The sequence below is a fragment of the Melospiza georgiana genome, chromosome 5, assembly GCF_028018845.1.
Source record: "Melospiza georgiana isolate bMelGeo1 chromosome 5, bMelGeo1.pri, whole genome shotgun sequence".
Lineage (NCBI taxonomy): Eukaryota > Metazoa > Chordata > Aves > Passeriformes > Passerellidae > Melospiza > Melospiza georgiana.
This window is the reverse complement of record NC_080434.1, coordinates 11,540,496-11,558,948: the sequence shown is the minus strand read 5'-3', so window position 1 is coordinate 11,558,948 and position 18,453 is coordinate 11,540,496. Positions and strand designations below refer to the sequence as shown.

Genomic DNA, 18,453 nt, shown 5'->3' with positions numbered 1-18,453 from the left:
ATTAACGAGATTGTTTTCTATTGCTATTTCTATTTCAGTTTGTTCCACATAAGAAAAAAATTGTTTTCAAAGCACCGATCACAAATATAAATGTTAGCCAATTTAAATTGATACTAGAAACTATTCAGACTTTTCCATAGATGTATAAAATACATAACAATATTTGCAATTATTTCTCTCCATGTATATCCTGTAGAAGTCATCTTCTAAGCACCCAGTCACCATGTGTCACCATGACTTTTAAACCTTTATAAAACAAAGATTGTAGAAACCACCTCTTAGATCACTCTTTTCAGATTTTCCTGTATAGCTTTTTGACAAGACCTGCAACAGCATTCAGCTGTCTACAGTGTCAAGTCCTGTCATCTCTGGAACACTTCCTTAGCTGAAATATGAGCTTTCCCACCATCCCATCCAAGACTGCACAGTTTCACAGTTTATCTTTTCAGTCATTCATAGAACATGCCAATGCATATTGCAGATGTAGATTTAAACTTTAGGATAAAGTTTTCACAAAGTTTTAGAAAATCAAACTTAGTCTCACTTCCCCCTACTCCAGATTACTCTTCTTGGCAATCCCTCAAGATCTGGACTTATGGTGCTGAGCCATCACATCAGGCTTCAGAAACAGGCAGACACATCTTCTGAAATATAAAAATTCTTATTCAATGTCTGCTGATTAATTCCTGATATGGAAAAATGCTTCTTCTTGATAACACTCTTCACAAAGAATGATTGCAGATAAGTGACAAAAGGAAAGTGGATGTGTTGGAATGGGATATACACACAAGGCTGGGACACAAGCACAACGAGATACATAAAACAGAGATTAAAGTTTGCAGTCTAAGCTCCAAATGTAGTCTGAATTTGGAACATCAAGCAGAACCCATAGCTCTAGAAGCAGAGCCCACAAACTATTTCAGCAACAAAGCTTTATAAGAAAGCCACCCTAATCAGATAAATTAATCCATATGGTCAGAACAAAAGTATCCTGTAACTGATAGTGGTCAATAGCACAAGGAACAGAACACCAGGCAAGCATTTAGTGATAATATTGTTTTAGCACCCATCAATACAAAATTGCCAGGCCAGAGGCAGTTTAGAGTGGTGACACTCGGATAATGAATCAGGAGAGTAAACCATCCTGGAAGAAAAGGAATACAGACAAGTATTACGTGGCCTGTTAGCTGAAGAACTCAACAATTCCACTGCTTTAATCTAAAGAATACCTTAATTTGGAATGGAGGGAGCATTTTTCAATGAAGAAGAAGGAAAATAAAGTCCTGTCATCATGTTTTTACACTAAGGTGACGTTAAAGAAGAAAACAAAACCAAGCCCCAAAAAATATATTCCAAATCAAATTACTGAAATGACTAGCATTTTTCTTGTAAGAAAAAACCCAAAACCTAAAAAAATGTAGATTTCAGATATTAATTCATTATGACTCCTAAACAAAAACTCTTGAGTTGTTCAACTTTATGAAAATAGTATTGATTACTATGTTTTAAATCTGAAAAATGTACACCTTTTCTATTGATAGAGATTAAACCACTGCTGTCAGAGGAAAACAATAGTAGTAATTATGATAACCACACATTTAATCCAAACATATTAGCACAAATGGAACGGATGAAGTTTGGTATATGTCTATCTTCTCATATATACAGAATGTTTACTTACAAAAAACTTCATAATAAAATGTATATGAAATAAAGGATTTTCTAAGATGAAATATTAATTTCATCTTAGAAAATCAGGAAAATTAAAAACTTCTTGGAAGTTCTATACAAAAACTAGAAAATTGAATTAGAATTTGTATTCAATCAAAAAAATTGAAAGCTTTTTTATAATAAAAACTTCATTTCAATTATCTTGATTTTCACAGACACTCCACCCCCTGAAAACTGTAACATATTTTTTAACATGGATTTCAAGTTCTACACTCAGCTTCTTTGGCTTCCTCAGGCTGATTCTACTCACTCACTTGGGTTGCTAACACCAAAATATGTAGCTTGTTTCAACTATTACACAACTCCCATCTAAATGTTTGTTGCCTACTAAGAAGTTCACCTTAGCTTGTACATGTTTTTTCACTTTTTCCCAACTTCACTGGACATCACCATTTGTATTTATTTTCTCAGCCCCCATCTTTCTGGGGGAGAGAGATTTTCCCTAGGTCCCCTGTTACTCATTTGGCAGACAAAAGACAAGATATTCTCCACAAGCTGTATCAGCAGTGAGATATAAACTAAAATTCTGCCAAAAATTCAGTCGCTACAAATCAGTTTGTCTGTCCTTAATCTCACTTTTGATCTAAACCTGGGATGGATAAGTAAAACAATTTATGAACAAAAGACCTGATATTAAAGACAATTTTTAATAGTAGACTATATTCAGTTTCTACTTTGGATGCTTTCAACAGCTTTTAATTTTCAGGAGCATACAAATCTCCGGCTGTTGTGAAAGCTGCTGATTAGCAAGCATGAACTACTGACAACAGACTCTCTTTTCTTAACCTTCACAAATGTCTCTGACACAACTTCGCCCTTATGGTCTACGTGAATGAAATATAATTGAATTTCATGTAGTAAATATAGTTCTAGGTAAACAATAATAGGGTTAAAAGGTGATGTTGAAAAAAGCCAAGAATGAAACAAACATTCCCACCTTCAGGACAAATTCAACTCTAAAAGACACCTCACACTGACATTCTATTATCAGCTATATTCATCGACAGCTACTGATAGTACTTTTCTTTAAAATGTCTTTAAAACCTTAAGATACAAATAATAAACCCTGATGACTGACTACTTTCAAACAAAGATATTTCAGTTTGGAGCATTCACAAGAGGTTTATAATACCAATAAACATAAGGGAGGATTATACACTACATTTTCTAAATCCTCACAGGAATTCTAATGAGGAATAAAGCCAATTATGATTCACTATAAGATGAATTGTGAATGTTTAGCACGTCACTAGTGCAAGGTTCACCCAGTACTGGAAATTAGCAATGACAAAAAAAAGAATGCCATAAAGTTGAAAGTAATATTTTTCATTAAAACAGTTGCACACATACGTATTCATGAATGGTGTTCTATGACAAAACTCCATGGTAATTTTTGTACTCTGAATAAATCAGTTTAAATTATGCACCCTGTGGTGATGGCAAATTCAGATCCAGAGACTGCTAAAGAACGAACTCTAATTTTTAAAAAAAATTTTAAAAATACAATGTTAGTAAATTTGCAGCCTGTAAAGACAGACTGGGGTTAACATCAGAGGACTTCCTAGAGAAGTGAAAAAGCTGTATCTATTCAGCTTTGTGAGGGCAACACTTAGCAAACTATACCCATGAATTTAAGCCTGTACTGGTTTCTACTTTGAAATGATGAGCAAAATGGTTAAAACAACAGTGGTGAACATCATTTACTCTAGCCAGGCTTTGATTCACTCACTCAGAGCACTGCTGATCCCCGCTTAGGGAGGTGTGGATAGCATGAATGAACTGCAAGCACCTTACCCTGCCTTCGGGCTCAAAGGGTCGGCATTTCACAGACTAAAGGTCAGCTTACTACAAGGGGTTTCGATAATGTTCAATGTTTTCATTAGTGATTTGGCTGACAGGACAAAATGGACCCTCAGAAATCTTGCAGCTGTCACCAAATTCAGAGGATCAGGAAGCAGACTTTATAAAGCTCCCTCTGCAGGACAATGCAAGATTGTCCTACAGAGGGAACTTTGTAAACAGAAGGAATGGGCTGAAAAACTGTGAAATTCTACCAAGACAAATGAGAAGTCTTACACTTGGGACAGAGTAAGTCCATGTAAAAATACAGGGAATTCAGCTGGCTAGAAATCAGCTTTGCAGACAAGGATTCAGGTAGACCACAAATGGAACATGAATAAAGGAGTTTGGACAAATGACTGAAATTCTCCTCTGACATGTTCTGTAGTTCAATAATCCCAGTTCTGAAGGAGTCTGTGAAAAAACTGAATTATTAATGCTAGTGGTTAGGGTTATAAAAGGCAAAGGTGATCCAGTTCGTGAAGCCCAGATGGATTTCTGAAAAGCTCTTAACAGTATCCCTCAAGTCTTCAGCGAGAGCTTTGAAGGGACAGCCCCACGTTTTACAAACTCTGCCAGCATGACTTCACATCCCAGTGCGAGTCTAGGGAGCAGCGACAGTGACAACAGGCAGCAGGGGCATGGGAAGGGAGCCAAAGGAAGGTTAAAGCATCCAAGTGTGCAACAGAGCCAGCTTCCCAGCATGATACTGGTCTTTATCTGGATAGCATTTCATTTGCTCAAAGTACAGTCTCAGTTTACTCCAGTTTCAAACAAGACTACGCAGAACCTCTGCACATGCATCCCTTATCTTGGACATGAGGAATATGCAATCATGTCCAGCTAAACAATTAATCTAAACTGAATAAACTATTACTCTGATGCATTGCACTAGTTAGGAGCCTTGACTCAAAAGTAAAGGCAATTTTTCCACCTAAAAACACACATTTTTTTACCATTAGTTTTCTCTTTTTTCTTATTTTAATTATCTGTCTTGTTCACTAAACACTGTTCAGCACCAATAATAAAAGACACAGAAGTTTTAACAGACAAAAGCTAATTTTGTGCTTTACTTATGATTCATTCTCCATTCTCTTCATCAAATGAGACAGAACACCAAGGCATATAAGCAAAGATAATTAAAATTTCATAATGCAGTAACAAAAAGTCAAGTTGAGACAAACTTCTTTTAATACCTTAATTTAAAGACTTTAAATATAAATTATAATAAAAGGAAGATATCAGTAAAAATCCCACCATCTATCACTAGTGAAAGCCCAGCTTACATGGATTTAAATCTTCAGAGTATATGAATCTCTAAATAACTGGAGGCCTAAGAGGTGCCACAGCCTCTCATCTTTCCACAAGCACTGCCAACTATTTCTGCTGGGGACTCTCCAGTTATTTGGTGTTGGCCAAGAGAAATGACCATGGATCATGCCTTTCAGATTCAGTTTCTGAGGGAGTAGTTTTTAATTATAGCCTCTTCTACATCTTTTTGTTTAGCAAATTCCTTTCACTCCATCCATCACTGTATCAAACTGCCTCCTCGTGTAATTTGTCTCCTCAGCAACTCTTGCCACCAGTGCTATCATCATTTACCTACTTTCTAGCTGCTGTCAAAGAAATCAATTTAAATTAATGGTGTCTCAGTGAATAACACATGACCTCAGAAAAACTAACTAGTCAAATGCTCAAAGGGGGTCCACGGTGGCGTATGAAGATATCCAAAATGTCTTGTTTAGTTAGAATAATTCGTATTTCCTGCTGGAGACTGCTGTGGATTAGATCATGCAAACTATGTGTCGCACTCAACTGTTTTATCTAAAGTAGTTGGTTTAAAGCTAACTCAGCTATTTTTCATTAACTTGTATCATAAATATTCAGTGCTTGACATATACATTATCCAAAACACAATGAGTTTTTGCCATTCCTTTTCTCTATGGGATCTATTAAAGCATAGGGAAGCAAAGGACATAACACCTCAAATATTCTCAAATCCTCTCCCTCTGTAAGCCAAAAAGAATTTGCTTCATATACAAAAATTCCATCATTGTAGAAGTTTGAAAGTACCTTAAGGTAAATGTGATCAGAGAATGCTTCCTTATTCTGTTTTTCAGATTAACAATTGAATAGTTAAAATGAATCTCAAAACATCTGCAAACCTAAACCACCCTTTTGCAATGAAGTCATAATGATGAACAAGTTAAAATACCCCAAAAATAGGCACAGAACAAACTTTTGTTATATGCTATACTTTTACTTTATATTGTAAAAGTATATATATGGCAATACCTTAAGAAAAATGGTATTTGGGTAAGAACAGACAGTAATGTGCACTAGGAATAACACATAATTAAAAAGACATCCAGTCCATTACTCCTTATAATGTTTTCTGGTTCTCTCTTGAAATGAAATTTCACAGAAAATGAAGTTGGGTGTTAAACACAGCTTTCTTATCCAGAGAACATGGAAGTGCTAATTCACTGAAGTAAGAGTGATAATTGGTTTTGACCTTGTTTATTGTAGAATATGTTGCTGAATTTGTCTAAACAAAAACCGGAGTTTATGCAAAAATCAATTTCTGTATGCTTATTGTATTTGCACATGACTAGTTCAACTAAAATCATTTTATCTAAATGCTAGGAGTTAGCATAAATATTTTCAAGTAATTTTACTAGTATAGATCCAAATTTAATGCTCCTGTTTATTGCAAATACAGATGATGAACACCAATACTGCACATTTGCTGTTGCCTAAAATGAAACACTTAAAATGCTTCAATCTATGAAGTATTTCTGGAACTAATCAATAATGAAATGGGAATTTTAAGAGGAGAGTTGACAGCCCTGGTAATTCACAGTTTTATGCATGAAGCTCTCAGTTTATAAATGTAATAATTTGCCAATTTTATTTATTGTGTACCTTCATTTCACTTTCAAATTTCAAGGCTTTTTTCCCAGAATGGTAATAGAACTTCTAAACATCTTAGATCTCTGAACCTGTTCTGAGTTTTATAATAACCAAATTTTGTAAAAACCATCTTCTCATCCAGTTCTGTCAGGAGAACGAGAAGTCAGTATTCTAAAACAGTAATTCAGGATTAAATTAGCTGAACTGTGAATGTGGTTAGAAAGCCTAAAGCATAGCAGAACTACTATATTTCCACATAAAAAGAAGGGTTCCATGCAACTGTTATTCAATACTTCCCTGAAATCATCAGACTCGAGTTAGGAAGCAGCTCCTCACAGAAATCTTTAACATAGAAACAAGAATAAATGAAAGCTGTTTTAGTATGAAAGAGGTTCTGAAAAATCCATCAGATGCGGCCTGAAGTGTCTATTTACATTTAGAGGGGAAAAGAAAGCAAGCAGAACTCAAGGTAGGCTCTGTTACCTGACCGTACAGAGCCTTTTAATTCTTATTTGCTGAGGAGAGTTCTACTCCTCGTAAGACCAGATGTTTGTGCAAAGGACCAAGACTTCTTCTGGAGCTCAGTGACACATATTCTGAGCCCAAGGACTGTGGATATTCTGCTCTCAGCTTTGCATATCTGTAATGTTTCCCCAAGATCAAAGCAGGCAATGGGCTATGCATCTAAGGAGATCAGCACAAAGGTTAAAGCACCACCTAAAGACAGAGGGGATTAAGCTGCGACTCCTAGCACCTCAGTCCTGTATCATACAGTCCTACTCACAGTATTTTCTACCCTTTCTCAGACACCAGATTTTGAAATCTGTTGGCAGTAGTGTTATGAAGAGAAGTCCCCAGTGGAGTTGCACCTGGACCTCCACTGAAACTCACATTGTTCAACACCATTCAGGAGAAATGAAAATAAAATAAAGTGATACATTTTTCTGGGACAGATGTCTTGAGAACAACTTATTGGGTAGTTCAGGTAGCAAACATAAAGGCTGATTTACTTCAAGACCTTACCTATGATACTGGTATGCCAAATTCAATATACCTAATTCATTATGGAAAGTATTGCATGAAGGAAATTTAAAGTGTCAAACCTTGTTTATAGAATGATAGGCTCTTGACTAGTTAGCATTGCTCAGGTATTGAGCACACAGGCTTTAGAATACACTTTTCAGTTTTATGGAAACATCTACTCACTCCTGGCAATATGACAATAAAAGGAATTATTAGGTAAAGACCAGAACTCAAAAAAAAATCCTATGGCACTGTTGCCTGAAAAACTTGACTGTTTGCTTTATGTCCCTCCCTCTGTAAAAAACTTTCAGTAAAACTTGAAAAAGAACAGAGAAACACAACAAGAATGACCAAAGATGTGGGAGGTTTTCCATACAAGCAACTATAAAATAACTGAGGAATTTTAGAATGGAAAAGAGATGACTGCAGAGATATGTCAGGAATGTAAAGAAAAAAAAAAAAACACAACAAAATTGTTTCAGAAAAAAACCCATGGAACAATTGTTCATGGTTTCTTATCATACACAACTTAATAAACTAAACAGGAGGTGTGTATAATGAAGGAAAAAAAAGAACACTTGTATCCAGGACACATTTCAGTGTGTCTCTGAAACAGAATATTGGAGATGTTAATTCCACATGGGTCCAAACAGTAAACAAACCTATGAGTGAGGCATCCATCAAGAGCTATTGAAGAGAGAGAGCCTCTGAGGAAAAAAATATATCTAAAAAAGTGAAAATATTTTAGAAGAAACTTATTTGCCTTTGCTTCTTTAGCAATCTTACATAAGCACTCTTACAACGAAGACACCGCAGCAGATATACATTTGTTCTAACCCAGAACCGTTAACATTTATATGTTGATATTTAAAGTAGACATTAACTCAACAATTCATGAGCAGGAGCACAACATTAATCTTTGTTTAGCATCAAATATTTCTTAAATAGACTATTCAGGAAGTTTTAAAACACTAATAAAATTCCCTCCAAGAAATATATCTCTACCACATGTCTTAGTTGGGAAGAATTATAATCATAATGCAAAACAATTTTTTTAAAAATTACCCTTTCTCAAATATTTATTCGTGACAGAGTGGCAAAAGGATTACTTGTTGGATCCCTACCCATCTAACACAATCAGGTTCCCAATTCTTATACTAAATAACTACATAAAGAAGGCTCATGTGGCTTTACTCTCCTCTAGGTTTTCACTATTTTGCATCTCTGTTTAAGACCTCTTTTGACACAATATTGCACTATGTAAACCTCAGCTTCATAGCCTTTGTAAGACACCTTCTTTTTAACCACAGTCAAAATTGCATTTCCATATAAATCACTTGCTAACCTACTTAAGATCTTAAGATTTGACACTCTGTGAGCATGATGACCAGCTTGAGAATCTACTGACAATTCAATTCTGTATATAATAGAGGCACAGGGATATTTTGTTAACATGTTTCCTCATTTCCTTTGGTAGAAAATGCTCAGGTTTTCTTGTTGCGGTTGGGGAGAAGACTGGGCTTTTTTAATATCCAACAGCATTCATGATACATTTGGAAAATTGCAAAGATGTTTTTAGGCTGTAGACAGTATGAGAGAATCATTTAGATTAGAAAAGATGTATAAAATAATCATTTTCAATTTTAATCCAGCACTAAGGAGTCCAGACTAAACCATGTCACTAATTGTCACAGCTGTACATCTCAGATAATATTCATCCAGCTAAATAAGGGCTGCAGTCACCAGAGGGAGTGGAGTCAGACAATTTCATCTACTTCATGATAGACAATTTTATCAAATATATGCAACCCACACATGCATAAATATTCCTACTGAATTCAGCTCACATGTAATTCTTTAATGAAGACATAAACAATACTATATGCAATTATGAGATGGTTACTTCTGAAGATTTGGAAAGCCAATAGTGATGAGAAGCAATTAGTCTCGCAATTAGTTTATAATATCACAGACCACTAAAATAGCTGTAACTGGAGTAGCTGATATTCTTTCTGCTCTACCCATATAGTTGTCAATATTTACACCAAGTTTTAGCAGCTTAAATTCACACTCCTTAACTCTAGACACATAAAAATATTCTTAGGAGTGACAGTATACTGGAAGCTACTTGCAAACACTTAGAGATCTGTGATGTACTAACCAGGCATTTGCTTGATGACAAGAGATTAAGACTTACTGAAATAAAATTTAAAAATAAAACAAACAGAATGAAATAAAGAGCTTTTCACGTATATCTCCAAACAAACCAAGTAGTTCTATAACTACTGGATTGAACTGATCATAACTTCCTGAGTTAAAATAACAACATGTAAACTCCTTCATTCAATATGTAACTTCAGAAAACAAAGCTAAGTACTATGCAGAAAAAACAATTTATCATGATGGAATACATTTATCGAAGCAATTTGTGAATGTACTAAAACAACCAGCATTTTCTACTGTATGTACTAGCAACTTTTACAAAGTAGATCAATAAAATTAAGAGATGTTTTAAAGAACAATATTGTGCCTTAAAAAACCAAACCTCACTAAATTTTTTTAAGGGAATGCATTTTCCAATGCTCCTTCCAAGATCAATTAATTTTTATTTAAAATGTAATAGATTGATAATTTTAATATTGAAAATTATTTTATCCAAATTTTCTTTGACATATTCAATAAAGTATTTTCTTCACAGTATACTTCAGTTAGCCAAAAATACATATGTACTAGGATAGTCATAAACTGCAAAAGCATACAACATAAAAAACCCTCACACCATGGAATCACTAAAGAGAAAAAAAATATCTCCAACTAAAAAGCTATGGAGAAATGATACAATAAAATGTTTAATTGCCATATTATTTTGAGAAATTAAGTTAGGAATGAAATTTCATGAAATAAGAAAACTTTACTGGAACCTAATCCACCATGAAAAATAAAGGGAAGTAGAAGGAATATTCTGCAAAATATTTCTTTGCAATGCAGATATTTTTGAGGCAATTTCTCCTAACTGTATGTAATGGATATTTGAGGGTATTCAACAAAAAACTTCACAGAGCAATGTAATGTACATTCCTCTAAGGTCTAGTGATGAAAGCTCACAAGTTTTGCAAAATTGGAATTATTATTTTTCTATTAACTCTATTTACAGAATTTTCAAAGTACTTTCATAAAATCTGGTACAAAACCATGCCTGCAGATTTTATTTTACAGGGGCAATGTCAGATATTCCTAACAAACCCAGATGTCTAAGGAATTAGTAAAAACCTTCTACATTCTTCTAATGATTTTTGAAAATTTTTATTTACCCAAATGTGAGAACAAGCAGAGAAAGCAGAATAGAAGAGTTAGTAAAAAACTCAAACCAGACCTCTCTAAAAAAGTCCCGAATCACCACCAACAAAACCAAACAAAAACCTGAAGAAAAAACCCACAGAATAAATCAACAATCCAAAAGAAAAAAAACCCAAACCCAAAAAAGTTCTGAATAAAATTACTAAGCAACACTGCTCTGAAATGAACATTAGTGCTTGATATTTAAAAAGCACCAGTAGGCAAAAATAGCAAAACAATGAATAGATTAATCAAATGGCTTTCTTACTAAATAATACTTTATGAGCTATTAATATTCATGATAGTTCCAGATGAGTAATTCTCCCTTGAAGTAGAGACACTTAATGTTCTTGCTTGTGGATTAGCTGGTGATTGTCTCCTTGAATGCCCAGTCATGACTTCTTATGCTCTGATAGCATCTTTCCCCTCTCCACCCCACCCCCGTTAAGAAGAAAGAGCTTCCTTAAAATAGTCAATAAAGCAAACTAATTATAAATTATTATTTTAAATTTTCCTTGAAATTTCCTTAGAACATCTACATAAAGGCTTTTGTGGATGTTGGAACACCATTCATAGCCTAAACCCACAGGTACACTGCTCTGCAGATATGAAAATATTCCCATAATTCACAACATAACAAAAATATTAGCAACACTACTGTAACTCACCACAGATAACTGATTCCTGAGCAATAAGCAACAGATCAATTACTGAGGTGCTTTGCTAACCATAGGCAAATGTGTGGAATTGTTTGGTGTTTACTCTTCCCCCACCATCCTGTGTCACTCTCCAGAATAAGCTCATTGAAAGACATGTCAAGCCAGTGACAAATGCCATGCAAGTCAATCTCCACCAATCCCCTTGTCTGAAACAAAGCTGCTATAACTGAGGTGTTTTGTTCCAGTCCTCATCCTCTGCAGCCCTGTATTTCATGCTGCTATCTCTAGTAACTTACATCACCAAAGCAGGTTCCAGGTAAATGCACTGATAGGATTAGCAAACAGCACAGCTCAAGGTTCATAAACAGCATCTCTTAGTTTCCCCACCATGATGCCCAAAGAGCCTGTGAAATATTTATTTACTCATGCAAACCTATGGTGGCCATAAATATGTTACTTGTTCCCCCAAAACATGAATTAAAATCAGTTGGCATCAAAATGAGTTGATTTAGTGGCAGGTGAGAAATTTCAAGCACACTACTTCAATCCATGAAACAATATTTAAAACCTTAGATATTTTCTTGTTTCTAATTATCAGTTTAAAGTTCAGCCCACTAATATAAGAGGGTGCATTTTCTTCCAGGTGAGATTCTCTAGACTGAAAATACATATAACACAGGTAAGAATTTGAGAGCTAGATCAGATTGAGCAAAAAAAATTACCATGAAGTCCAATAGCTCCTGCTCAGTATGATGTTTACAGGTGTTTTCAGAGGCTAGTAATGAAATACTGCACCCCCAGGAACAATCTAATACACTCAAGTTGTTGCTGAAAAGGAATTAATGGTAGCAGGAGACAGAATAATACCTCTCCCCCCCTCAGAAAATGTTTCCTCTACTATTTGTTAACATGTTTTACTACTGAAAACTCATCACAGCCATAAAGCTCTGACTCAGATTACACACTAAATACAATATTTGGGACCTCATATTGAATTAACTTGAAATATAAATTACATAAGGTTTTTTTTAATTAGCCTTGAAGATAACTTAAGGAATCCAGTGGGAAGTCTCATTTGCTTCATTGAGTAATTCAGTCTAGACCTTCTAAAATTTAGATTTTGTTGTAAGGTTGTTTAGTTGTTTGGTTTTAATTCTCTTCCATTTTGCTTCAGAAATGATGGTTCGCATTTCAAAAAAAATTTCTGAACATGCGCCTGTAATTACTGCATTTGACAATTTAAAGTAGAAGTAGAGCTATTATAATGAAAGCAGTGATGTTTTAGAATATTTTTTTCAGGATGGAGAGAACACAATAATAAGCATATGTGTTCATAATGATCACTGTATTTACAGGAACTTCTGGCTGCTTCCTTTCCACATGATTCAAGACGCAACAAAGCATTGATTTTGACAGGCATATTAGTCACTGGCCTCAAAGTTTCTCCTAAAAGGTGAGCCCAAAACAAGTTCTGTAATTTCGGACCAGATCAAAAACTTCCATAGTATCTGTTATTACTGGAGGTATATAAATCATGTAATACCAATGCTTCAGCCACAAGGACTGCTTGAAGCCCAAATTTGCTATCTGTGACCTGAATGTTATTTCAAAACTGAAGGTAATTTTAAATATACAGCATTAGTATGTACAGCAGCAACATACAAGATCCCTAATAACTGCTGCACAATAGATTATATATTGTTTACAGTGTTGAGTGATGCCTGAAAGCACAAATAATTCCAGCAAAACTACAAAGCATGGTTAATAGAAGAATGAAAATTAGGTCAAATTTTGTTCTGCCAAGATAATTCTCACACTTTATTGAATGCCATGGGGTAGTTTTTAAAGTCAAGTCCTCAGTGCCCAAAGTCCTTCTGTGGCCCCTTTTTTTTGAGCATTAGACAACATCAAGAATAGTAACAATAGGAATAGATACAATAAGGAAGAATTCTGAGAGACATTAGGTTTTTTTCCCTACATTTTATGCAGGATATCAATTGATCAATGGAGCTGTTAGTTCAATTACGTAAAATAAATTTGGAGTTTATATTAATTGTATTCAATCAGTTTAATTCATAAATGTCTAAGTTAGTTAATTTCTTTCTACTGAAATTACAAAGGGCAGTGCCTACATATACATCTGCTGAGTGATCAAACAGAATAATTTATTACTATTTATTTCCTTGTGCTATGCCTTGAGATTTTACAGCCCACCATGAAGGCCACTTGAAGTATCTGCTTTGAAATTTTATTTATATGGGAGGAAAACAAGTAAGATTATTTATTTTAGAAAAGAACACTAGAAGACAAACAAAAGGAGGCAACATTTACAGTGAACACAAAATTATCATGATACCACAGGAGACACTAACCAAAGAAAGAAAATCTTTGAAAAATAAAGGAAGCACACTGGTTGAGATTTACATTACAGAGCATATAAACTGTATTCCACATCCCTTTTAGCTTTTGTTCAGTTCCTTCATCCTAGGATTTTGCCTGCCCTTTCAGAAAAAGTTAAATATATCCTTCCCCATCTAAAAAAATGTTTGCTGATAAAAAATCCTTGAGACTGGATGAGGAAGGAATGCAGAAAGCAAAACAAAACACTAAGATGGAACTGGATCACTTTTAGGATATAATTTTACATCATGTGGCCAAAGCAGTGGAGGACTGAATCAGCTGATTCCTTCTGTCCCAAGCTCCAAAAAATCCAGCTAGAGCCAAACTTTCTGCTTTATCTACCTGTGTTAAAGGAAGTAATTTTTCAGGTTCCTCTCTGCACACACTATTAATTTAATTAAACTGTTATGGAATGTAGCAGACAAATAATTAGGAGATAGATTCTACAGCAGTACAATTTACCCCTCCCAATATGAAAACAGCCTATAGCTAGAAAATAGCCCTATAGCTAGAAAATAGCAGGTAAAACTTTACAGAAGCCAGTCAAGCATCTTCATCTGTCTGCAACATTCTGTGAAGCTTGGCTGAAATGTTCAAGGCTGAGATATATTCCTTGTTTGTTACTGCCTCAGCATCTGACCTTCTGAAAGGGGAAAGGGATTTTTTTATTCTGTTGCACATAGTTATTTACATTTGGCTGTCCAGTCCAATGTGTATCCATTTTTTCAGATGAAATGAGACTGTCAAAAGTAAATCACAGAATACAAGCAAGCATGTATATGTATGTATGTATAGATATAGAATTATGTGCATATTAATACCTTCAAAACAGCCTATGCTTCATCTTGGCCCTTAAGGTTGTTCCTTTTCTACTGCTGGAGTTAAAAATAGAATTGCTGGTATTTGTGAGGAAAATTTCTAATTAACTATGCCAATGAAAAAAAGTCCTACCTGCAAACGCTAATGAAAGAAGACTGATAATTAATTCCAAAGGTAGACATTCCTATTTAAATAAAATGCAATTGCCCAATTATTTAAAAAGAAACTACTTTAATGGAGCAGTTTGTTCAATACCACAATGGATATGATTTTTTAATCCTATCTGTGTTCAAAGTCTTACTTAAGTGTTTTTAAACAGTATTTGAAATCACTGCTGGAAAAGCGTACACTAGTTATATGCTTGATTATCACTATCCCTGTTTTAGGCCAAGGTTGAGAACACAAATTTCCCTTATCCCTTTTCTCACACCTTCTCCAGCTTTATCAAAAGTTCTTGTATGCTCAATAGAAAATGCTGATGGAAAATTACCTTTAGAAAATGAGACTTCTTTAATGTTGATGAAATTCAAATAAACTTAAGTTAACTACTATACAATTTATATTTTAGCAGTGCTATGTACAAACTGGCTTGAAAAGAACCCTTTATTATATTTTTATACATGGTATTGCCATGTATAAAAACTGTGGTGCTGTGACCCCCAACATCCTGCCCAACCTCTACCACCTTGCCTTATCATTTCTGTGTTCATACAACTCAGATTTCTGTTACACAAATAAAATAAACAAACAACTCCTTTGAATTCTGTGTGGAAGCTTTGAGTAGGATCAATTTCTCCATTATCACAAAACTGAATTTTCTTCACTGCCAATTTGAATGAATAAAAGTCAGTAACATATACTCCAGCAGTTGCACAAACATCAACAAGAACTTGACATTTCTCAAATCCACCCCGTCACTACAATTAGGGATAGAGGTAAGCCCACTGGGAATAGCAGGTATTGAACTGAGATTAGGTTCCATATGTACATTATAATGGTAAAGGAAAGGAAAAAAAAACATGAAAAACACACTGTCAAGTTCAATTGATGGGATCCTGCAAGAGGTCAAAAAATTCAAGAAGAATTTTTTTATTTGAATTAATGACTCAGTCTTTTCAAAGTCTCCAAATAACAAGTAACACTATCATATTTTAGAAGACAATCCCCTGGAAATACCATTACTCAGTTATAATCATTCAGTCATTAGATAGTTATGAAAATAATTTGGAAAAAACTTTCATGTTTTTCCTTCTATTTGCTCAAGATGTTTGAAAGTGTCCGAGCTGGTGAAAAATTATCTTTTCCATATGGTAAAATGGGATAATTTTGAAGATACAACATATAATCACAATGTAGCATAATAAGAAAAAGAATAAATCATTACAGTATAATAGAATAGAATGTAAACTCGAAAGTATTAAGTACTTAAAGAAAATCCTTGGGGAAAAAAAAGCTTTATTTGTATTTGGAAGAAATATTTGCAACCTTCCTATGTGACTTTATTGAGGAAAATTAAAACATATAATTATTTTGTACATGGATGCTTAATTGAAGAGATATTTTTTTGGAATAGTGTGTGGAAGATGCGTTGTGATGTCTCTCGTGTACATTCTCATACATGGATCTGGTTCCATGTCTACATTAATTCTCTTTATCCTGGTAAATCCAGGCTTGGCATTCCTAGTAACATGTCACCAGCTTTGCCATAGGCAAACAACACAGGCCTCTGGAGAGAGGCTGCCACATTTGCTTTACCTTGGGCTGGCATGGCTTGTGTGGAGAGCTTGGTTTCAGCTTTGTGTCACCCTGCTTAGCCATAAGAGCTCCAGTTGAGCGACCAGGTGCCACACTCAATTTGTTTTGGTTTTGCTTAGCTTAGTTTACTTTTATAGCATTATATAATTTTTGTTAACGCTGGTGAGATAGGTCAAACTAACTGACTTCAAACTGTCTTAAGATAAAATGAAAATCGAACTATGATTCATCCTCAAATTTACTTCAAGAGTATTTATTTTATCTTCATGACAAAGCCTAATACTTTGTCACAGTTCTTTGGCTTTCTAGGCACACACTACGCAATGAAGTAGCAGCTCGTTTTAGGTTTTATTTTTCAATATTCAATGAATACATCTAAGTTTTGTTAATGACATAGAAGAACGAATCTTATTCTAGAAGGCATCTTCTAAGATAGCCTTTTAATTTTAAATAGGGTCTTCTCCACTACTCTACTGCAACAAAGAAACCTAACTGATTCCTAATCTTATATAATCTAATGTTTTCATTAACATTCATATTAAGGTGATGCTTAACATACCATATGGAAATTATTTTCATTATTCAAAAGTCCATTAAATATACATAACAGAAAGCTATTCTTATGTCTGGAGTTGTACAACTATACAAAATAGTCCCTCAGAGACACATCAAAGGCTTATTTCGAAGAACAATGTTATGCTTCCATTAATACTATGTTTGCAAAAATCATGCTAATGCTTTAAACATGTCTTTAACCTTCTTGGATTGCTGTATATGATAGAGACTTCTATATCAGCTTCTACATCTATGCACTTCATCACAATCTAGAAGTACAATACCTAGCCACATAATCATAGTTAATGTGTTTTTCTACAGATGCTATATAATTCTGTACATTTTTGTAAGCCAAACTTGTATCACAACCTTTAAAGAAGAAATTAAGTTATTTCCTAGTGTTTTGCTGCTGGAGATTAATTCATTTACCTCACCATCACTATGTCCTAATAGCTCCCATTTTCTTCCTCCACCTTATTTCTTGGTTCTGCTCACAATTCTTTTGCATGAGTTATGTTCTGACCCTTCACTTAATCAATTCAGGTCGCACAACAGGATTGGGGTGGGATGTGGAGGCTGAATATTTTTCTGCTGACTTAGTAAGTGACTGAGAGGAGAGACTGTGACTGTTAGGGCACTGCAAGAAAGCCAGTCAGATAACCTCAGGAAGCAGGATCAAGTTATTTTTAGGAGCAGTAAGTCATTTGTTCAGCTAAGCTGCGTCATAAAATCACACTTTCTGAAAGACTTTCAGAGAAATAAAAATCTAATTCAATGATAAAAAACTAAGGTACTTTCAGGCAGTCTGTCTTGATTATTCATTTCATGTTTATTCTTTTTGCTTCCCATGCATCTTTTTTCTTTTTTTCTAATATCAACAAACTACTTTATAGTTTAAAATGAAGCAATTTTATACCCCATTTTCATTTGACATCACCTGAAGTGGCTGACTGTTCATCTGCTCAAAGATAAACTATAAGAAGCGAGAGTCTGTAATTACTCAAAATAAAGATACATTAATGGACTAGTCAACCTATGATAAGTAATTATAAAAAGAATTTAGGACAAACTTGATCTTCTGTGCTGCCATGTTACTGAGTTTAGAGCAAAAGCTTCTAAACCAAAGTCAGATTTTAAGATTGAACCTTGAATTTGAGGTAGACAAGAGTGAAAAATCATCAGTTCTTATCTGGATACAACAAAATATATGGATATTACTGTATAAAAGCTCTTAACATCTTTCTTCTGTCTGTTAACCCAGTGATTTGGTCAAGTTGTTTGCTTGACCAAACTACACACATTTGCCCTGAGACCCCTTTGGCATCCAGAGAACAAATACCTTGCAAAACTACACAACCAATCTTTATCTCCTTCTGAGTCCTTTGAGGCCACAAGGCACCTAAGAGAAATGTTACATTTGTTG

The 18,453-nt window shown here is 34.5% G+C and overlaps 1 protein-coding gene across 3 annotated transcripts in view; it reads right to left on the bottom strand.

The window, feature by feature from the left end:
• Nucleotides 1–18,453, bottom strand: part of FSTL5 (follistatin like 5) — a 270,766-nt gene that overhangs the window by 98,175 nt on the left and 154,138 nt on the right. The gene's annotated exons all lie outside the window — the stretch shown is intronic.